General features: G+C 39.6%; 1 protein-coding gene across 1 annotated transcript in view; it reads left to right on the forward strand.

Annotated features, from left to right (window-relative positions):
• Positions 1–23,905, forward strand: part of LOC139708016 (heparan sulfate 2-O-sulfotransferase 1-like) — a 106,360-nt gene that overhangs the window by 26,741 nt on the left and 55,714 nt on the right. The gene's annotated exons all lie outside the window — the stretch shown is intronic.

Genomic DNA, 23,905 nt, shown 5'->3' on the forward strand with positions numbered 1-23,905 from the left:
CAGTAAAACATGCAGGTTGGTAGACGCTTGATAGAAATCCGACATTAGAAATTAGAGTTATTGAATTCTTAGGTGCATTTATCCCACAAAATAGTTATTCTGGGTTCAACGACTAGGCCTATATGCAAAGTAGATGAGGCAGTGGTATCTTGTCATGTAACACACCCAACGAAAGCCTTACTAAACGATCATATCTGTATTTGTAATTCATCATCTGCCACAGTGCGTCTATAGGGAATAGGTATTTCCTTCAAAAGTGGCAGGAGGTTAATCCTCAAATTGGCAATGATCCTCCACTGCCCTCCCTGATCCGTGCCTTGCTGTTTGGAGGAGGATGGTGGCCAAGTCGTCGATCTCAACCCCGCAGCATCCTGATACGGGCCGACAGATTGGCGTCGAGGGAAGCTTATACCGAGGATTTGGAAGAAAAGTATCTTTGTGTCTTCTGAGCAAAGTCAAGTTACACAACTCCGTCGTTATAAAAAGACGGGAAGATTTTGAGGTCTGTTTGTCGATGTGCAGAGAGAAGGTTTGTCTGTCCGTTTTTGATATGGCTGTACAGGTTTCATGGTGTTAATTGTGGTTTTCTTGGGAGATTTCCATATCTGTTAACCCATTGAGGACGAGTTCCGAGTATACTCGAGCAAGTGTCTATGGGAATGCATGCTGTATAACAAAATCAGCCCGTGGGCTGGAGGATTAACAGCAGGAGAAGGGAGGAGGAATAAGAACACAGGAAAGAGAGAGAAAGAGGGGGAGGTTGAGAGAGAGAGAGAGGAAGACAAAATGAATAGGTGTATGGAAATGATTTTTGATATGGACATTCGATTACTGAAGGATATGGTATTGCTTATCAGACATCAGGGAGAAGCCAAAACACACGAAGGCAGTACAATATTATTACCTGAAGATGAAATCAAATCTGCCATAAGTCAAAGCACAACCTTCAGAAACGTATACAGGATTCTCTGACAAAGGCTTGCAAAAGAGAAAGGGGGAAAAGAGAGAAAGAAAAAATAACTTTTAAGTCATATATGACAGTGTATACTATAAAATCTGTACAATGAATGAAACTCAAGACACAGAACATTGTCAGATCAAAACAAGGCACAACAAATAAAAAGGGTTTATGCCGGGCAGAGACAGCATTTGACACACACAAAGTATCTTTCATTCATGTCAGCTCTAGATTGTACATGTAGGCGTCGTCTATTTCAATTCCTTTCCAGGGACACTTTTATCAAGGAGCCTCAACTCTATTGACGCTCCTTGCTTTTTATATCAAGCTGGATATCAAACCCACACTGAAAGATTGTTGGACTAGTGCTGGATTACTGGGGATTTCGTTTGCATTCTTCCGTAAATCTATCCCAAACTTTACCCAGGCTAGGCTTGGAAACCGTACTCTGCGTGTTTTGTACACTGCAGTGCATTTCCAGTTTTAAAGGAAAGTAGCATACGCGGTACGGTACTTTGCACCTTTGAGAAAAAGTGATCAGTTGAGTGCAAAATTACTTTATTGTTTTTGTTGTTGGGTTATCTTCATTTGCACCATTTTGTTGTCACTGTACAAATAGTGAGTGAGGACAAAGGCATTTCATTAATATTTCTTTTTCTTTCTTTTTTCTGGGAGGCTCTAAATTCCCCTATCTGTGGTAAACTGTGGATACCAAGTAGTGAGCAATATCATAAATCTACAATTATTTGTGTGTTTGAGTGTGCATTTAGTGCTGATATGTGTACTATTTCGTATCACATCACCCATTTTCATTTCTTCGTGAATTTTTCATCATGTGATTTTCGAGTCTCTATGCATTTCTACTGATGTAAGATTTGTTTCAGAGGATGTACACTAGAAGTGATAACATGATCTTCAATACTGAAATAAAAAGTAAGCACAGGGAGATTGAAATCTTCAAGTTTCTGAGTGAAAATGGAGTCAATTTTGCATGAAGTGATGCTGAAACAGGTGAGATACTGAGAATGTGAATATAATAACCGTGTAATGTGTGATCAAGTGTTGATGTAACCTGTTCTTCATTGGCATGTGTGTATAAATTGATCAAGATCATATGATCAGTGATAGTGGGCTTGTACTTATTCAGATGCTATCTTGGGGGTTTCCCCAAAATCAAGATGGACTGATTTTCGCATCATTGTGTATTATGGAAGAGTTAACAATGTCTGTTGTACCACACAAGAATTAGATGTTTTTGGATTTGGTTGCCAAAAAAAAATTGATTTTCACAAACTGCTAAGTTTGCGTGCGTGTGAACGGGACTTATGATATAATATGCACAACTTCACTCACTGGCAGTGTACAAGATCAAGAGGACTGCAGAGAAGGAAATCTGCCTGGTGTGATCACACTGTCACATTCCTGGGGGATTTCTCAGGATTTTGTGGGGGTAAGAAGAATACCCTCCTCTATGCGCCCACCACACAGCCCTCTGATCTGACCATGACTGTAAAAGCCTTGGCCCTGATTGTTGTTTCCCATCTGAACATGTGCTTTGCATTCAGCGGAAAGTGTTTCTTTCACTCCGCTGCCATTGAGGCTGTTGTTATAAGGTCAATGGGGAAGGAGGGGGGGGGGGGACAGGGTGTCAAATGTGAAAAGGGGGAGATGATTGGGGTGAGATGAAAAAGGGAGTTTGGTGATGGTGGAAGCAAGGGGCTACATGTGTATTTTAATTCTAGTATTGTAGAGGTCAGTAGTTGACCCAGTTTTGCTTGGGTCAGGAGTCCTGATATCTCCATCAGTGACCATGATTGCTTTCACACTTGACCAAAATACTGATTTGTAATCATGTTTACAAAAGAAATTTCTAGCATTAGACAAATGTTCACATTCAAAACTTAGTTTCGTCATTATAGCAGCAGCCACTGAGTACAGACAGCTGCATAACAACCACCATTACATTGTACCTGCCAATGAAGCAACAACTCGGGTACACCTCCTACATATCAGATCATGTATCAGCGCCATGCAAGTGAATACTACTACTACTAGACCAAGCTGAGCTCCATCTCCTCAATTGCATATTTTGTCAAATCATTCAGATTTCAAATACCTAGAATCAAGCAAAAATTCTTCTGAAGGATCCTAAACAGTTCTGAACTCAAATTGGCAGAAAGTGATTTCAGATTAACGTAATTGAAGGTTGCGCTTGAAGTTGTAAAAGTTACTTCATTGGTTTAATTGTTCCTTAAGAAAAATGTCTCCAAATAAGTTCTTCATAAGTGTCAAGTCTTCCACAGTGCTTTCAAGACTTTCTTTGTACAGTAAGTTACAGGACAGTGACACCACTTTGTATTCCCATTAATCATTAGGACCATCCCTGTGGAGGAGATGGGTGTTGCTATGACACCTGTATTCAAAATAGCTTGAGGGGGAGATATAAACATCCAAGATGAGCCTGAAGGGTGGGAACACTTCCAAGAATCTAAGGAGGCAATGCCCTGCCAATAAATTTAGAAGTCATTCATCATCGGGATGAAATGTTGGGAAACAGAGGTGGCTCATGTCTTCAAAATCATCAATGCATCATCCCAACACCCCCTTGATCCTCTAACCTCTTTCTCTCAGCAAGGGGGTTTATAATAAACTCTTCTGGGGGCCCTCCCCCCCCCCCAACGCACACGCACATACATGCTTCCCAAGTTAGGCTTGTGCCTGCCCGCTCTTGTGTGTTCCTTCCTACTGGTATCCACGTTCAAGCCCAATGTAATTTGCCAAGAGGTAGAGGTCAAGTTCAATCTCCAGCATGAGAATGGGGAAAAAAAGTTCTGCTAGTCTGATTTCCAGCACAAGTGGCCATGCTGTCGTACGGAGGGTAGCAAACTACCACACTTAAGTTTTCTGGGGGATGTTTCATCAACGTTGGTCAGCGCTGACAACTTCAGCAAACTCCTTGGTTTTGATTGGCTGAGATGCTCTGGTCACTGACTGTTACTATGGTGATTCAAGTTGTCTGCGCTGACAAACGTTGATGAAACACCCTCCAGATCTCTGACCACAGACTATCTAATGGTGTTTTATTTCAACTGTTGCTGCTCACATTGGATCGATTTTAATCAAAAGAGCGGATAATAAGGAATATGTACCAATGAAGATGACCCCAGATTCTTGGTACATGTAGATCATTGAAGATTTGATATTGCTTTGTTAACTGTGAGTGGTTCTGTATTGTTTGAGTCATCTAGTGACTATAGAGAACCATACTGTAGATCTGGACCCACCATGCAATTTTCTTGTTTTTTACCCTCATCTCATTCTCAACAGACTTTGTGTGGACTATGTATCTCCAGATGTTGTCCATAGACAAAACACCAGTTAACATTTCATTGCATTTATCAACTCTGGAGAAACATGTTTCTGGCTCAAACGCATTTGCCTGCACTTTCTTTGGCATTTCAGAAAGAGGCATTTCCAACCCCATAATCATAACAGCTTTGCTCTTTAATATCAACTGCCCAAAACTCCCTGAAAGTTGTTCAGAAACCTTAATTCTGCACTGGGAGTGAGTTGATAAAAGCACATTATCAGCTTTGTCAGGTATCCAGTATTGAACCTTGTACAAAGGGACATTGTGCATAAAAACATATGTCACAGCTAGGAATCTAGAAATTTCTGAGGTTTTTTTTTTTTTTTTTTTTTAATTCATAAAGGTCTACTACTTCAGCAACATCAGCAACAACAAAAAGAGAAAAAGAGGAAATCAGTCATGCGCATGGCATGTCACGCAGACCACATTTCAATGAAGTTTAGGGTCCACAGTCGAGCAACAGCAAACTCCAATGATTTCTCCAGAGATGTGCCTCGATTGTTTGTTTCAATTTGGTCGGTGAATCATACAGTGATGGTGGCCGAGATTATGTAATCAGAGTGTCATCTGAGACAAAAAGCAAAGTCAGATAAGATTTCTGCTGTCCTTATTTCAACCTGACATGGAATTAATTAAAGAGGCTTGTAATTCTGCCAGAGGACAGTTGTACTTGTAGGCGCCTTTTCAAGAATGTGGCTCAGTTTGTTGTGCTTACTTAGTGAACTCTTTGGCCCGAATTCACGAAGGTGGTACAATCTTTGTCCATGGTTTAAACCATGGACAAAGACCGTAGTTTTGTATGGGCCGCCAAGTGTTGCATGGCCTATTTCGTTACGAAATGTTAACATTTCGTCGACGAACTAAACATTTTGTTAACGAAATGGTAATTTCGTCGATGAAATGACTGATTTCGTAACGAAATAGGCCATTTGACACTTGGCGGCCCAGACAAAACTACGGTCTTTGTCCATGGTATAAACCATGGACAAAGATTGTACCACCTAAAGTTGTGAATTCGGGCCTTTTAGTGCCACTTGTACATCGGTGGTGTACAGTGCATATGGCATATTATACAATAAAAGAGTTCATCACAAGGGCCTAGCCTATGTGCCTTAATTCTGTGGTCTTTTGTCTCTTGTGTTTGTTTTTTTGTTTTGGGTTTCCATCCCCTAAAAGTGAGCAGGGTGCTATTTACACACTGTAGAAATGGCCATAGACACTATGAATTCTGTTTGTGTGAATGAGTTGAAGTCTCTTGCACCAGTGCAGATGGCTAAATAGCCTTTGAAACTTCTGCTTTGAGTTCTGTTGATGTGTGAATGTCATTGAAATCCAAGGAGTTTACTATAAAGCAAGATATTTTTGTGGCATGAAATTCTTGCAAATTGGAGCCGATGGCCTTTTTCGTGGCGTGGAATTTTTGCGAATTGCCACTGGCATTTTATGCGTATACATTTTAGTGTAGACAAGAATGTTCGTTTGCAATTTAATTTTGCAAATCTTGGCTCTCATGAAATTTGCGAAAGTAAAATGCACGTAAACATTTCTAGTTTTGCAGTAAGCTGTATAGGACTCTCTTGCAGTCAGTGTGGCTTCTTTCATACTTCTCCTCCCCCTTCCCAATCTTCCACCTCTCTCTGTTCTCCTACCCCTAAGCTCTCCTCCCTTTTCTCCTCTTTCTCGTCTATCTGAATCCTCCCCTCTCATATCTACCATCCTCTGCCCTTCCCTAAGCTCTCTTTTTCATTTTTCTCTCACTTCTTTCTCTCCTTCCCTCTCTCCTTATAGACCGATTCAGGTTCGTTGAGGGCAGCAGACAATTTGTGGTACTGGGCGCAGCCATGAGCTCATTTTGAGGTGTCTTAGCCGACCCCCCCTCCTCTCCCCCACCCCCTGGGCAACATGTTTATCACGCACTTGTAACAAAGGTTCGCGCACTAAGCAAGCATTCGTGCACTCAGTACGAGACGCCTATTGGCTAAAACGACCATGCATCAGTTTTTCATTCCGTGCGCGGAAGGGGGTGGGGGAGAGGGGGGGGGGAGTCGGCTAAGACACCGCGTTAATGGCGCTGCCCATGCCAAAAATACACATAGCGTGTCACAGATTCGGTCTATATCTCCATCCTCTCCATCCTCCCATTTTCTCTTCTCTCACTCCTCCCTCTTCTTCTCTTCCTTTATTCACACTTCCTTTCTTTTTTTTCTCTCTCCTGTGTACAGCTGACTTCCGTTTATAAAGAAATATTGGATCAACTGATTGCTCAATGCAGTGCATTAATGTATTCTTATACACTGAATATTTCACAAGGTTTTTATTTCTGTTAATTTCATTTAATAGTTAGGAAATTTGTAGTTTTGAGCAGATTTCTATCAGGTAAAGGATGGAGTGATGGTGATTGGGTGTTTATCTCAACATTTTTATTGTCATGCAAATGAGATGAAACTGGAATTAATGTCATTTTATAGAGGACAAATAAGAGTAAAAAGTAAAACACCCAATCATCATCACTCCATCCTTAACTTGTAAAAAATCTGCTCAAAACAAGAAAATTCCCAGGGGTATGAATAATTTTGTTGTTAACTGTATGTGAAGCATGTGATGTACAGGCTTGAGAACTCAGCATATCCTCTTGATAAGGGAATCAAAACAATTAACATTGACAAAGGAGTATATGCCACACAGACAGTAGGATTTAAAGTTCTGCCTGCAAAGTACAAGTACACCTTTGTGTGCTTTTGTTTGTCCCTTCAGGACTTCACTTGGTCTTTTCTTTGTTTTATGTTACATTATTTTATCTGAAGGTATAGATAAGCTGGCAGAAATAAGGGAGGATTTCCTATCCCAGAAAGGAGGAATCTGGGATAGATTTTTGATGAGATTCTCGTTGTTGTGTTAGCTTGGTCCCGTCGGAAGTCGGGCTTAGTTTGCCGTGCGTGACAGAAATCTTTACCTTCATGCTCATAGAGGATGTCAACATTTGTGAGAATAGGAAATATAAACATGGGAGATAAAACAAAAAGTGAAAGTTGCAAAATGTTTTTCTTCCTTACATGGTTTTTCTACCTTACTTGGAGAGTTCTAATCTACCTGTGAATTTTGGGTCCCCTCTGGCATATTTTTTTTTTTTGTAAATACCAGAGAAAATTGGTTGAGAGATTTTGCTTTTGTTTCTACCTTGTTACCCAAGGACTTACTTGGTAATGTTTACATGAACTGAAACACACAAATGAGACCACACCTCTTGTAAAAAAAACATTAACATGAATACATTCATTGAATTATGATGCTACATTTATTAGAAAAAAAAAATGTTTTGTAGTTCTATTGAAAAAGTTACACAAGTTTCAGCAAGTATACAGCAGCTAGTTGTCAATGAATTTTTCAGTTATAATCAAAAGATATTTTCATTAACAAATCCTACTCAGGAGGTTTAGGCCGCGTTCATGCGAATTTCGTAGCCAGAATCACAAACATGAATCATGATTCAAAACGGCGTTTCAAATCACGGTCTCAGCGGAAGAGCGTTCATGCGGGCTTTCGCAACGCTGATTCTGGCTCTGCTCATCCTTTGCCACTGCGCATCGCACTGCGCAGTTTGACCTTGTCTCTGCAACTCGAGCCAGACCTCCTTATGCCAACTGATCAGTCAGTTTATCATAGGCCTTTACGTTTTTATTTCGGTGAATACTTTCCAATAAGCTGTGGCATTCAGGCTCTGCCCACAGATCGAGGAATAATCTTAATTCTTCGTCTCTCCAATTGTTTCCCTTGGTAGACACAGCGCTGCAGCCATTACTATTATCAACTCAATCGGAGAGTAATTACATGTATTATTATATTAAACAGCTAGGTACTGGCATTGATGTAAACAAGTGCAAGTATGGTACCGAAACACACGATTCATAAGACGTATACAAGCGCGCGAACAGAACAAGAAGCTGTGGGATACCCCATGAGACACGCATGTGCACAGCGCACAATGACGTCATAGAATCATGATTGAAATCACGGTTGCGTTCATGCGGTTTCTGCGATCGTGATTCTGGCAGAATCATGATTCAAAACGCCCCTTTTTCCGCATTTCAGATCGGCGTTTTGAAACACGTTTAAATGGAAAAATTGCATGAACGCAACGCAACTAAACACGTTTAGCGACTAAACGTGTTTAGAAATGCAATTCTAGTTTCGCATGAACGCAGCCTTAGTCACTTACATATGTTTGTCATGATAAACTCAGTCTGAGCTTCTAGTTCTGTGTTTGAATCAGATTATTAATCATCAAAGTGAGGTATGTTTGCCCCAACTTTTATATGCCGTGAAATAAGGCTTGATAAGAGAGGTAGATTTTAATGTTTCCTGTGTGTTTCTTGGTGAGCATAATGTGGTGTGCCAAGGTGTAGAATTTCCATTGAAATAAGTGCTTCATCATGCCATAACAGTTTCAATCTCTATAGGCCAATGATACAAATGATGTCATATCTGATGGACTCACTGAAGATTAAAATGAGTCATAAAGGTTTTATTTCGAGATATATTTGACAGACTTTACTAGAGGAAGAAAAAAAAAGACAAATTGGAAAGAATGTGATTATTGCTATCAGTATAGCAACCTCTTGTAGGATGGAACAGGATTATTTATGGTTACAGAGTGCCCTGCTCTTGACTCTCGTAGAGCAATTTGTAATGAATACGATGCTTGATGCTTGAGATATATCTTACTGGAGACATATCCTCCTGGCGATGTCAACGGGGATGCACTCTTTAGCGTTCGGGTTGCAGTATGAAGGGACGATGAATATCACCCTGGGGCCTAATGTGGGCAGAATTGACAATATTGGAGCGGGATGTGACTGCCGTACCAAGGTTGATTTTTTTTTCTCTCTCTCTCTGAAAACCAAGTGTGTGGGGGAGGACCATGCGTTCCCATCCATAGTGAATTAGGCTGGTTTATAGGCTCTCTGGTAAAGATGGTGTACTCATCCCAAACACACACAGAAGGGAGACGTACAGTGTAGACTCAATCATTCCCGCATCAACTTGAAATTGTATGCATTCGTATACCCCCTTCCCATCCAACCCGATGAAGAATGAAACATGCCATACGTCCTTCATGTTTAGGACCCTGTTCACAATCATTAGTGCAAAAAAAAAAAAAAAATTATTATTGCTGTGTTGGTATATATTCATTGTTGGTACAAAATTTCACTCATACTATCTGGATTGGGTTGTAAACAAAATATTGTATGCATAAAGCATTGTGATTTTGTTTTGTGTGTTTTGATTTCATGTTCAGTTCCAAATCAAAATGATTTTGAATTGTATTGAATTAAATATCAAGAACTAAAAGGGGTTTGGACAGAAACAACAAATACAAACGCACATAGAGATGAAAACATCCTAAAGCCCTCACGAATAGGACCCTATTCATACTGGAAAAGTAGCGCAAAACTTAGCTGGATCAAATCATATGGGTGTATGCTTATTTTCTTCTGTTTCATTCGTACTGTTTCACTCAAATTTAATGAATGGAAATTCACAGAATCCACCATTATAAATTCAACCTCACCCAAGTTGAATCCAAAGGGACTAGAGAAACTTCTTCAACTTTAGTATAAGAAATTTTGACTTGTGCTATAGAATTAACACCTTTTTTTTGGTCAATCCAGGGTCTTTTTTTTCTGCGATTTATCTGTGTGAGGTTGTCTTTGGCAAGGCTTACTGTAAAAGTGGATATTTTCGCGCGACTAATTTTTCGCGCTTGGCCCGGTAAGAAGAGTTTCGCGTGTTTTTAATTCCGCGTAATCAAGACATCACGCACAGGAACATATGGCAAGCAAAAATATTCATGTGCTTTTATTTTCGCGCTAGTTTTTGGTTGCGCGAAATGCGCGAAAATTACAACACTGCGAAAATTTCCACTTTTACAGTACTGTGTAGGTGTCTGTCTCTTTCATAATGTCAGTCATATCAAAACCAGCATTGGGCCTTCAATCTTGAAAGCAACAAATCCCAGGTAAATGGGAATCCCATGTATGATTGTATTTATAAGACTAGTAAACTGTTCCAGTTGATCACTCATGATTTGTGTTTTGAATGATTGGACAAATATCTAGATTTTTTTTTTTTTTTTTGCTACAGATTCACACAGACTCCATGGTGGGAATTAATGTGCTTTTTCTCAAATTAGCATGATAATTCCTAGATAATTGGCAGATTTCTTGGGTTTTGGATTGGGATGCTGATTATTATATTAGTGTAAGTGGGATTTTTATGTCCGTACAGACAAAAATTTGGAGATTTGGATCGTGATGCAAATCTTGAGATTTGTATCCCACTAATTCGCGCCACCTTGAATCCCTTTATCATAGCCTTTGAGTATGAATGGGGTCGAGACATACCTCGACTCTGGAATCTGATTGATGAAGATAGTTTCCCAGAGACAGTTCAGGTAATTAGGAGGGATTGGCTCCGATGCCTCAAGAGATGGAAGCAAGGATGGGAGATGCTCAAAGACCAGTGGGAAAGGAGAGACAACGACTCTCAGGATGCCCACCGGATGCCCACCGGTGATGTTGGAAGAAAGGGGACGAGGATGGAAGAGAGAGAGAGGGAGACTAGGTCACAGGCTCACACGGGGATGTTGGGGGATTACCGTAGCAACGCAGGGTGGATGTAATACGCTTGGCAGTTGAGAGGCCTGAAGAAGGCTGACTTTTATGTCCGGGCCCTTCTGCAACCCTACACCAGTTTTAATAGAATGTTGCATGGTTTGTATACATGTATGTATGTATGTGCAGATGTATGCAGTGTATGTTGTGTATGTGTGTATGAATGAATTTGTGACTTGATGGTAACAAGGGAACTGATAAAGTCATCTTTACAGGAAAGAAACATGGAAATAAATGAAGAGTTTCATTGCAAAATGGGCTAAGCGCCATTTTCTGAACATTTTAAAGTGAATCCATGGTCAGATAGAGCATAATAAAACCTTTCCGGTGATACCTCACTTGTAAAATGTAACATAACAAGAAATATACTAGAAGTTATTAAAAATATCCCATATTTTCCTATTATTTTCGTGTGTCCGTCCGTCCGTCCGTCCGTCCGTCCGTGTGTCCGTGTGTGCGTCCGTGTGTGATCAAAATCTTCAATTTGCTACTTCTCTGTCATTTATGAGCCAATTTTGATTCTGTTTGCTTTATATGATAGCACTACATGGGAGCTTTGAAACTACTACACAGAATTTCAGTCGTGACCTTTGACCTTGACCTTTGACATATATTGTACATTTTGCTACAAAATGCTACTCCTTCGCCATTTCTAACCCGATTTCGATTCCGTTTGCTTTATATGATGGCACTAGGTGAGGGCTTCAAAACTTCTACACAGAATTTTGACCTTTGACTTCTTTGACCTTTGACCTTGATTTTTGACCTGTATTGTACATTTTGCTACAAAATGCTACTCCTTCGCCATTTCTAACCCGATTTCAATTCTGTTTGCTTTATGTGATGGCACTAGGTGAGGGCTTCAAAACTTCTACACAGAATTTTGACCTTTGACTTCTTTGACCTTTGACCTTGATTTTTGACCTGTATTGTACATTTTGCTACAAAATGCTACTCCTTCGCCATTTCTAACCCGATTTCGATTCAGTCTGCTTTATGTGATGGCACTAGGTGAGGGCTTCAAAACTGCTACATAGAATTTTGACCTTTGACTTCTTTGACCTTTGACCTTGATTTTTGACCTGTATTGTACATTTTGCTACAAAATGCTACTCCTTCGCCATTTCTAACCCGATTTCGATTCCGTTTGCTTTATGTGATGGCATTAGGTGAGGGCTTCAAAACTTCTACACAGAATTTTGACCTTTGACTTATTTGACCTTTGACCTTGATTTTTTACCTGTATTGTATATTTTGCTACAAAATGCTACTCCTTCGCCATTTCTAACCCGATTTCAATTCCGTTTGATGTATGTGGTGGCACCAGGTGAGGGCTTCAGAACTTCTACGCAGAATTTTGACCTTTGACTTATTTGACCTTTGACCTTGATTTTTGACCTGTATTGTACTTTTTGTTCTTTTAGCAGCTTTAGTCACAAATATATCAACTTAAAGGTTCTATTTACCTTTGGGAGCAGTGATTTAAAGAATTATCAAGATATCACATGTGATGCATATGTGTAGGTCTGTTGTATCACAAAACATCCTGCCATATAAAGTTTTCGCAATAAAGTCTAAGATAAAAGGAGATATCAGTATTTTTCTCAGTAAACCATAACTGTAGATGGTTTAGTCTGGAAACATTCTTTTTATAACTGTTGCTCACATTTTGTGTATCTAACAATACTTAACATCGATTAAACGGATTCAAATTTTTACAGTGGTTGTTTCTATCCCTAACTCACATTTTAAAGCACTAATGCTGGGTTTTTGCTTCATCTGCAAATGGTAAATTATGCCTTTAACAAGAATGGCGTTAGCTTGTTTTGCAATAAAACTCTTCAAATGAACTATAAATTCAAGTCTTTATCTTCTGTGAATTTCAGTCGTGTTTGTTAAAGGCATTCCATTTTGGAGAAAATGAATGAAAGCTTGGAGATGTCACTCATATATACAAGAGCTAAAATCACAAAAGATGTCTGTCGTAAAATTGAGATTTTTTGTTTGATTTTGTTTCCTTTTTCTTATTGTCCCACTCCACAAGTGCAGAGACAGAAACAACAGCACAGGCTGCAGAGATAAAACTGTTACATGTATTTATCATACTGCAGTGTGCCAGTGGTACCGGCTGTAAAATGTTTACACACACAATGCCTGCAATTTTGTGGCCGACTTTCCCCAAAGAGTTTCTTCAGAAAGTCTGCAAAGAATTCATCACATTTGTCTAGCCAGTCAAGACACTAATTGCCTCTTTCTCAGCGCCAAATGCTGGAAAGTCGGGATCGATGCATTTTGTCAGGGGGTCTTTGGAGATTTTGCTCTTTGTTCATGTTCAAGTCCAAAATAACAGCAAGTGATCCGTTTGGGGAGGGAGCGATTCGTCAGTTTCGGCTTTTCAAGGTAGTAGCGGAAGAGAACTGGGAGGGGAATCGACTCCTGTTTCTCCGGTTGATTGATGGCGGCAATCTAGTAACGACTATCGCTGGTGTAATGCGAAGAGGAGCGGTTTAAGATGGGGGGGCCTCCCCAAATGGAATCACCATGGATACCCCTCAACCTCCATAACCAGTGGCGGCACATAGCCAGATGTGCACCCTCCATCACCAAGCTGATGAATGCGGCGCGTGCAAGAGAGAGATGGAAAGAACTGAGTGATATTAACGAAAACATTAATGAGACAGGACTGAACGGTGCACAATCAATGAAACAAGAGCCAGACAAGATGAATAAGGAGATGCATGCATCTAGGCAGGGGCAAGGCACGGCAGAAGTTTCTCTGCTTAGGTCAACATTTTAAAAGTGCCCCCAAACCATATTCAAGTAGATAGTTTTTAGAAGGCGCCACAATCAGTGTGTTGATCTTATATTCAGGTTTGGATTGGCTGGTAGTCACTCTAAATGAACCCTGTATTCCATCAGTCCAAATAAGAAATGTGAGATTGTAGCACTAATGAGAAATTTGATTTCAGAGAATCAAATAATCTCTTTGTCTTTTAAATAGGAATTCCAAAGACAGCTATACGACCTCATTTTCTGAATATGTACATGGAAATTGCAAGTGATATGTGACACTAGAAATTTAAGAGCCTGTGCATTTCATGATAAAAGACTGCATAGCCCTCATATGATTTGAAATCATAACACCCAAATTCTTTGTTGTTGTTCTTTTCTTAAATGGAGGGGGGGGGAGACAAATTTTATGACTAAACTGTAGTTCTCTTAAAGCATCACATATTGATTGTTCTAATACATTCAAACTGTAAAGTTTCATTCTTTTTTATTGGTAAAAGAGAGAATTTTGTCCTTCGTGGTTGAGTATGCACAGTCTTTAACCTGTAATTACTTTGAAAGCAGAATGGGACAGAATCATTACTGTCCTGGAGGACCATTACATGCAGGTGCACTGTACCAACACAAATATGGGCTAATGGGACTTAGACCCCATTTACAGTGTAAGGCTGGGCCAAGCCCGGGCCGAGCCGCGGGCGATTCCGTCCTCAATTGCGGTACTCAGCCCCGCAATTTTGTCCGTTTACAGTAGAGGGCTCGGCCCGGGCTTGTAATTCAAACCTTTCAGTATTTTGTCGTAGTGGTGCTCCGCTTGTAAACAAACGACTATTATTGGGAGCCCGCCGGTCGCAATTTGGTACTGCATTTGGCCCAGTTTGCATTTACAGTGAGAAAAGGCTGGGATCGGCTGTGACCGAGCCCGCGGCCAAGACTACGTGTACCTCCACAGCTTGGCCAAATGCGCAGCCGATTTTAGTACCGCATTTGGCTTTTTTCGCGTTTACAGTGAAATGAAGGCCGGGCTCCACCGCGGACGAGCCCAAGTTCTTTACTCAAGAACATTGTATGGCATATACAATTGTACTGTATGTGATGCATTTATGAAATAGGGGTATCTATAATTAACCATTAGGATGTATTCGTGAAGTCATATCTCTATCTATAGTTTGATTGTTTAAGTCAAGCATCAAATCCCAAGTTCTTTACTCAAGAACATTGTATGACATATACTGTATGTGATGCATTTATATGCATCACATCTATAATTAACCATTAGGATGTATTTGTGAAGTGATATCTCTAGCAGCAGTGATCCCAATCATCATGTTCAGTGACTCTACGATACATTGCAATCAAGTTTTCATACACTCGGAGTACCACACTCCTGAGTGCTCTACTTATCTCATGATTGTAGACACAAGCAGTCTTGCCCTTTCGGTGGTTGTTCCCTCTTATCAAGATTAAATCAGGCAGTGAGTTCCATCATCTTATCATGGTGGGAGTCATCCCGCTCGTAACACTCCGTTGATGACTCATGCTGTAATTATTTCGATCGTCAGTGCCCTAGATTCAAACTTTCCTCATGGTTCACTTCTTCCTCTGAGTGCCAGATACCCCGGGAAGACAAAATTCTTAACGCATCTTAACGGGGTTTGTCGGCCAAAAAGACGCAATTGCATCATATCCTTTCGTGGTTCATTGCTTTATTGAATCATACCCGCGACGTTGGCCCTGATCAGTGAACGTTTGGGAAATTTCCTAGATCCACCGTCTGCCTGAGTGAAGAGTCTGAAGCGCCCAGAGCATTAGCCATCCCGATTCAGCATTTTACCAAACACAACTTCACAGACGTTCACCCCAAAATAAGAAGTGAAAGATATATAGTTAAAGAATTTGAGCAAAACCTGATAACTGAGAAGCTAATCCAAACTCCATTTGCTATATTATTACACCTCACCCATTGGATTGTTTAGTTTACCATCTTTACCAAGTAATGACATCTCTTTTCTAATACCCCTTTCAGTAACTCCTCTGGCTCGACCAGGCCCGAGTTAAGTCGCAAAATTTTGAGTTTATGAATGGGTTGTGGGCCAAAGTGGTCTGCGCCAGGAGCGGGCTATAATGGCGCTGCTGAAGCTAGCACCAATCGCGGACTGGGCTTGGGCCTGGTGCAGATCGAAGAGTTTATGAACGATACAGCTGTAGCTATGATCGGTATGCCCTAGGAGACCACACTCTTTGATTTTGCCTGTTTCACTTGAATATATTTCTTTTCTGTGAAACTATAGGTCAATCATTTGCCAGGCAGGCCTCAGACAAGCTACTTGTGTATCTGATTTTCAGGATCGGTATTTGTGTATCAGGATGTGTATTCCTCGCTTTGATCACCGAGGAACATGGAAAAATTTATTTTGCATTTATTTTGGCACAGAGATTTCAAGTCAGTATTTGGCGAGACTATATTGGAGCCAATTTAAAGAGGCTTTGTCTTAAGGTTTCATTCAAAAGCTTGCTATCGAGTCATTGTGGTACTTGATTGGATGATGACTATGAAGAATGGCTTGAACGATGCTTTACTGAATTAATACATTAATACAAGTTGATACCTCTCTCTCTCTCTCTCTTTCTTGCTGCTTATTTCACTAGTTGTACGTGGAGTGATGGTGTGTTGTTGAGTCATGGCAAGAATAAACTCGAGTGTTTACACGGCACATGAGTGCAGCTCAATGTGAGCATCTGGCGGCCATGTTTGGCAGAGGAAATCTGTATTGGCTGTGTAAAGATCATGCTACCGATTTGAAGCATCTGTTTCATGAGAAAGTGCAAAGAGCACTCAATTTAGAGTATTTCAGTACACGATTAAAACTTGTGTGCATATCCACAGCTCTGTCGCCATGATGTAGACTGAAGTTTTCTCCTTCTTTTTTTTTTTTTTTGGGGGGGGGGGGGTTGGTAATCAAGGGGACTATTAGACAGGGGGAATAAAATTTCTGCGATGAATGCAAATTTCAATCATATTCAGTTTGACAGCGTCTCTGGTGCTACTATTTCAAACTATCATAATGCTATCAGATGCCAATTTTGCATGGTGCGTTCTCGTACTGTGACATTGTTTAAAGTTATCAAAGTGAAATCCTTTCAATTTTCATTGACTTTGATAGATGAAGCAAACTTGAAAAAATGGTAAGCTTCAGCAAAATGAGACAAAAGAAGAATGTTTTTGAGTTACAGTCTTTCAGTTGATTCTGTCTTTTTTAATCAGAGGGTTACTTTAAAGTTCATCATGTTAGCATGTCTATCAATTGGCTTTGTTCCTCAATATTTGCCCAGTTTAGCATGAACTTCTCATTTAAAGGAAATCTGTCATGATTTCATTTGTGTCTCCGTCCTAGGATTTCCCTTGTTTGCAACCAATGTACCAACTCCCTCCATCCAAGATAATGTGTAGTAACCCACTGAGGATGGTTTAATTTTGCTACAACACGCATTTCCCATAGATGTTTGCCCGAGTTACTCGGGACTTATCCGCTCAACAGGTTTAACATGAAGAGAAATGTCTTCTGGAACTGGTGAGGAGATGTCACATTTGAGGATATAAAGGTTTATCACTTGCTTCTTGATTGTTACGTGCATTGATAGTTTTATGCAAGTGGCCCGTCACTCACTTGACTACTGCCAGAGTGACATGGCATCAGGCTACCATATTAGTTTCTGTGGCATCAAAGCAGTAGTCTTCGGACCTTTTTACATGTACCGAGTTTGTTTAATTTGAAACACGATTACAAACATGATTGCAATTATGATTCAAATCATCCCCTCGTTCACACAGCAGGAATTCAGGCTTTGCGGATTCTGTTGTTTGTTTTGAAATTCAGAGCGAGGAGAGGAGATTTGGCTTCTTGCCAAGTTTCCGTCGATCACTCTTGAGCTGTCTTTCTGCGGGAGTGATTGCAAGGTCACCGTAATCTCCACCCCTAAAACATGATTGTAGTTCAAAGTTATGTTCACGCGCTAGTTTCGTTGCTTAATTCTGGCGAAACATGATTGAAAAACACCTGCGGACTGTCATTTGAAACACAATTTTTATTAAGTTTCAAATCACCTTTTGCGATTCCAGTTTCCATTTACACGGCAAGTTTGCTTGATTTGAAACATGATTCTAGTTTGCTTAATTACAAGATTCGTGTTTCAAATCGAGCAATCTCAGTATGTGCGAATGCGCGGATGGTATTTCTGCATAATAGTTATGTTGATTTTTGCTCAAATTTGCATTGCACACTTACTTTGGTTTTGTTGCGATCATTGAAAAAAAAATGAAATGACCTTCTCCCCAAATGGGGAGGATTGTTCATTGGAAGCAATGTGGTGTTTTTAGAGAAGGAGAAGAATTAAGAACCTCTCCCTTGTATCATTTGTACCCATGCTCCATGCCACAGCAAAGTTATGCTCTCTATCGCAGGTATTAATTGCTTCAACAAAAGACAGCATTTCTTTATTAGTATGTATCATTCCTCATTCACAACATATGGAGCAAGCAGTAACTTTCTTTGTTTCTAAGAAACTTCAGTCCCTCAAATATCTCAAGTTGATGAAAATGGAAGTATCACTTTCTGGGTTTAAAATCTTACCTTGACAGAGAACAACCATTTCAAATGAATGGTTTGACAATGCAAAAAGAAAAACAGATGGAAATTTGACACAACTCAATACCAAACTGCATTTGTTCTGTCACTGAATATTTCCAACAATCATTAGTTACGAAACTGAATGTTCTTGTTCCTCATTTTTGCTTCCCTGCTTTGACTGTTGGTTGAAGAATATTTCAGGTATGCCAGCAATATGCTTTTACCCAGCTGTGAGGTAATTGGGTGGGACGTTATGATGGATGACATAGTTTGAGGCTGCATGGGTAGACAATAAGACATTGACCTGATTTCGTGCCAAGGAGGGCTGGTAGGTAGTAAGGGTGAATGAAGTGGAGACAGATTGGTATTGCTCTGGTAGAGTTTTCTTGCAGAGGATTACATGAGTACGATTTACATGTACATTGTACACGAATTACCAGGATACAATACTCAAGATTTTCATTGTGGTCAAGATCTCAAGATTTTTGCCTGTGTGGACACAAAAATCCCACTGATTATCGCAGTCAGCATCGCGATGCAAATCCCAAACAATCCTGTGCTTATTTCTGAATTATTGCGATAATTCACCCCGTGGTAACCGTGTGAAAGCTGCACCAAATGATCAAGATTTTGTATCCTTTCATTAAAAGTGCACATCACAACACCATGCACACATAATAACAGCATGCCTAGCACACTGTTGTGATCTGTTAGAACAAAGAGCAAAGAGAAGCACACTGTGTGCAGAAAATTAGTGGGATATTTCTGTCTGTGTGAATGCTTGCAAAAAATCTTGAGATATGCATCACGATCATTATCCTGCTACTTTGTATGTGTGAATGGGGCTTATAGGTGCATGCACATTGAATTACCTCAGTATCAAATACCACAGTAATTTATTGGCCCCATTCTCATTGGTCAAAGACCACATTAATAGGTATCATGGCAATTCACTTGGTACCATTCTCATTCATGAAATACATAGTATTTGTGGTATTAATACATAGTATTTGTGGTATTAAAAGGACATTGTAGTTTCATTTGAGAAGGGGATTCAGCTTTTAAATTTTTGTGAGATAATGAGAAACGTCTTATGAAATATTAAAAAGCATACCATTCTTACGAGGAATTTGAATTTTATGTTTATTATGAAAGATATACAAAACAGAGTAAAACGAAGTGGTCCTAATAAAAGATGGGTTCCACGTTGTAGGATCACTTTGTTTTGCCTATAATCTTGGCCATTTCAAAACCAGTTTTCACCCAATGTTAAAGGTCCTGTTTACCTTTGGGAGCAGTGATATAAACAATTTTCAAGATATCACTTTTGATGCATATATGTAAGTCAGTGGTATCACAAAATACCCTACCATAAAAGATTTTTGTAATAAAGCCTAAAATAAATGGAGATAGCACTATTTTTCTCATTAAACCATAACTGTGGACGGTTTAGTTTGGAAACATTTTTATTATAACTATTGTTCACACTTTGTGTATTAACATCGATTATACTAGTTCAATTTTTTACATTGGTTGTTTCTGATTCCTAACTCACATTTTAGATATATTTCGCAGCACTAATGCTAGGTTTTGTTTATTCTGCAAATGATAAATTATGCCTTTAAGTATCGTGTAGACAGGATAATCGATGAACTTGTAGATACGCTGTAGGCGTGATCTCTCCATGAACCCCCCTCCCATTTTGCTCTGCTTCCAGGTCAACGAAAATACTCTACATGTGCATGCTTGGATGGAGTGGAAACATTACACCCTCATTAGTTCTGGGGTCATTGAGAAACTTCTGGTTCTGTGGTTTTATCATCAAGTCGGACTCGCATGAACATGTAGTTACGGGGACAGGAGCTTAAATTAAAATCTTGTCTACACTATATGGATTGAATGTTAGAAGCAACTTGTGAAATATCATGCTGCGAATAAGGCCGTTGGCTCCCATTCGCAAAAATTTCATGCCGCAAAAATATCGTGTTTTTCAGTATCCTCAAGGATACATGTAGCTACCTTTGAGGATGTAAGCTTCGTTGTGTGGTGCGCATGTTGTAGATAAGGGGCCAAAGCTTGTCCTCAAAGATAGCTATCCTGGAGATTTTAAGGATCACCATCTGAACACATGTAACTATTGAAACATTGAGTGAAGTTTTATGCCAGTTCAGTGGGAGCTCTGTTGTGAATAGCCAGTGAAATCATTACTCTTCCAATTCCAGCTTCTTGAAATATTGCTCACTGTGATGGTGGAATCCTTCTCGGAACCAGATTACGTGCCTGTGATAATTCTGCTCACATCTTTGTAATTTATGTTCCAGACATTCGAGGTGGAGATGAGTGAGGAGTCCATATGTGTCTAAATGAGATTGAGTTATTGTGTATGCATGTGTGCGTCTGCGTATGTGCACATGCATTTGTAAATGCCTTCAACTATGAATTGTTCCAGGAAATCACATTTTGTACATGCTGTCTGCCACCTCTGTATCATTCTTTTGGGGTTTGTTTTTCCTTTCTTTCCTTGAAGTATAGAATTCTGTTCTTGCTTTTTCTGCAGTACGTTACCTCCTTTCTGCTCTTTCCTCTTTCTTCTCATACACTACCATCTTCTACTTTATACGCCAAATGTTTATGCTGTAGGGCCTATACGGCACATTTGCTCTGTGCTATAAAATATGGAATTTTCACTTTCCCATCAAGTAAATTTTCAGTTGTACGTGTGCCCTTAATACAGCCATTGTAAATACATTTCAGTACAACCCCTGCATGGGGGAAAAATATAGGCCCTATATCCATCATCAAGAGATGAAAAAAAAAAAGATTTTATAGAAATTTATGTATTGTGCAACTGAAAGGTGAGCTCACATGCTGCTACATGTTGCCAATTTGAACTTTAAAAAATCATAACTTTGTGAGTTTTCATCAGAATCTAATCAAACTATCACTGTCCTGTTCCTCTCTGTTTTCTACTTTTATTAACACAAACTGGTTTTTCAGGGTAGACTTCCACTTTAAGGGATGGTAAATTGGCAAGGCTTTGCAGGACACGGAATAGCCTTGATTCACTTCTGCAAGCGCATCTGCTGTTTTTACAAAGAGCACACAGCATGCTTCCTGAGGATACTTGTTTTTCTCAAAGATATAAGATTTTGTTTCTGTTGAGAATTATATCATTGATGTATATGTTCTCTTTGTGTTCGTCAAGTTTGATAACCTCGGCTATTGTGTTCGTGTGTGCATTAGATTCATGGCTGTATTATCACTCTGATACTGTTCAAGTATTCACAGAATATTGTAAAACCAGAAATGTTGGCGTGCATTTTAATTTCGGAATTTCATGAGAGCCAATTCATGAAATTAAAATGCACGGGAAAGTTCTTGTCCACATTATATGCATTGTATGCCAGTGGCAACTTGTGAAAATTTCATACTGTAAAAAGGGCTGTCGGCTCTGATTCGCAAAAATTTCATAATGCAAAAATATCTTGCTTTACAGTGCCTCTTATTCCTTTGCTCTTTGTAGTAACAATGCAGTTTTAATCGTTATGCCTTCAACGAAGAGAAGAGAAGTATTACAGAAGAAAAGGAAAACATCCGCTATGGAGACAGACTAACCCCAAAGTCAGCAGCTGCAAGTGCAAAATTTGAGCAAATTTTCCCATCAGTTTAGGACTCGAATAATATTGTGCGTGCGCACACTCACACACACACATGGCCCAGAATCTGCTGTTTGTGAGCTTTCAGCCTCATGCTGTCTGATCATTGCTGACACATCGCTATGAAGGCAATATCGAATCAAGCCGAGGCTGGCTCAAAGAAATCAATTCTCTTTTGGAGCCAAATATGCTTTTTGATAAGTCTGTCTTCAGCTTTGACTTGACAGTTCATATGTGACCATTCACCCTTTCCGCCATCTTTTCCCTCAATTTCCTATCGGTATACTAGACTTTTTTTTTTTTTTTTTTTTGGGGGGGGGGGGGGGGGGGGGGGGGGGGGGGAGTGGGGACTTACACTGTAGGCCTTAGGATTTTTATTAATGTGACGATTTGTGGTTAACCTTCCAGCACAAGAGTAGGCCTACTACTGAAATGTCTCATAATGAATACATAAAATCAGAAGGTAAACTGTTTGTAAAATGCAGATGAATGCCAGAGCCTGATTTCTCAGACTATAGTCTTTGACTTGGCATGTACCACACTGGAGGAGAGCTGACAGAGCTGGGGTGAATGGGGTTCACGGGCAGGTCATTATGAAACAGAATGTGCACTGGAGGTCAAAGGTCAACTTCTTTTTCATGCAGTAAGATTACAGCCGAAGTGAATGAGCCCAGTAAAGGAATTAGAAAAGGAGAGGGAAAAAAATAAAGGCTGGTAAATTTCATTTTCCTTTTATAATATCATCAAGAAAAATTTTTATGAACTATTTCTCATATTTTTCCAAGCTATTTGTTCTTTTTTTGCCACACCAAAAGATTTAGTTGTCAAATTTCAGGAATTTATATCAATTGGAAAGTAGTACTTATTTCTGTAGTCCAACCTACTTAAAGGACAAGTCCACCTTCATAGACATGTGGATTGAGTGAATGCAACAATATTAGTAGAACACATCAGTGAAAGTTTGAGGAAAATCGGACAATCAATTCAAACGTTACGAATTTTTGAAGTTTCTTCACAGTCACTGCTGGATGAGAAGACTACTGCAGCTTGTGATGTCACATGTGTACAACGATATAAAGAAAATTCAACATTTTTTCATTTTTCTTGCTTGATAAAAGGTCACTTGACTTCCCTCTTTCAGAAGGCTCGGGGAATAATCTCAATTAGTCGAGGAAATGTACACTTTTTTCAAAAAGTAAAATTTTTTGAAATTCTCTTTCTATTTTCCTTATATCGTTGTACGCATGTGACATCATTATACCCCCGCCAAACGAAGTTTGAAGGGGGTATATGTGACAGTGCACCTCAAAACGAACATAAAGTCGCATACACTGATTTTGCGTGAGGACTGAAAATAAGTGAAATAGGTCAACCTAGCTGAACTTGACTTTTTCATATTTTCTGAAAGAGCGGGTCTTCATTTGCATTATACTAAAATTTTGTATCATAAAACGGGCAGGAAAGTGTTTTTTTTTAGCAGTTTATCTCGAACAGTTTTGGTAGATTAGTGTGATTAGGTGTGTCTTTAGAATCCCTTTTTCATTTCTGAAAAACCTTGTCCACACTCTTCACTTTCAACTCTAATAACTTTTGAAAGGAAAGTGCTACTGCTTTGAAAGTTGGCACTAATTATGGACAGAATGTGTTAATGAGGCATGCTTAATTTCAGTTTAATCTGATAATCCCCTGATTGTTGTTACCCTGGTGGCTTACTTCCTTTTTTTGTCCCATTCATCGCACAGCCAGCACGGTTTGGTAAAGATTAAGCGCTTGAATAGACACTGTACTTCAGAGCCTCTTTTCTCAGTTCACACTTTTCCTGAGTTTGTGCTTTC

This window comes from Diadema antillarum, unplaced genomic scaffold (assembly GCF_040938485.1).
Source record: "Diadema antillarum isolate AM-2024a unplaced genomic scaffold, OU_Dant_1.0 seq00001293_RagTag, whole genome shotgun sequence".
In the NCBI taxonomy this organism is placed as follows: Eukaryota; Metazoa; Echinodermata; class Echinoidea; order Diadematoida; family Diadematidae; genus Diadema; species Diadema antillarum.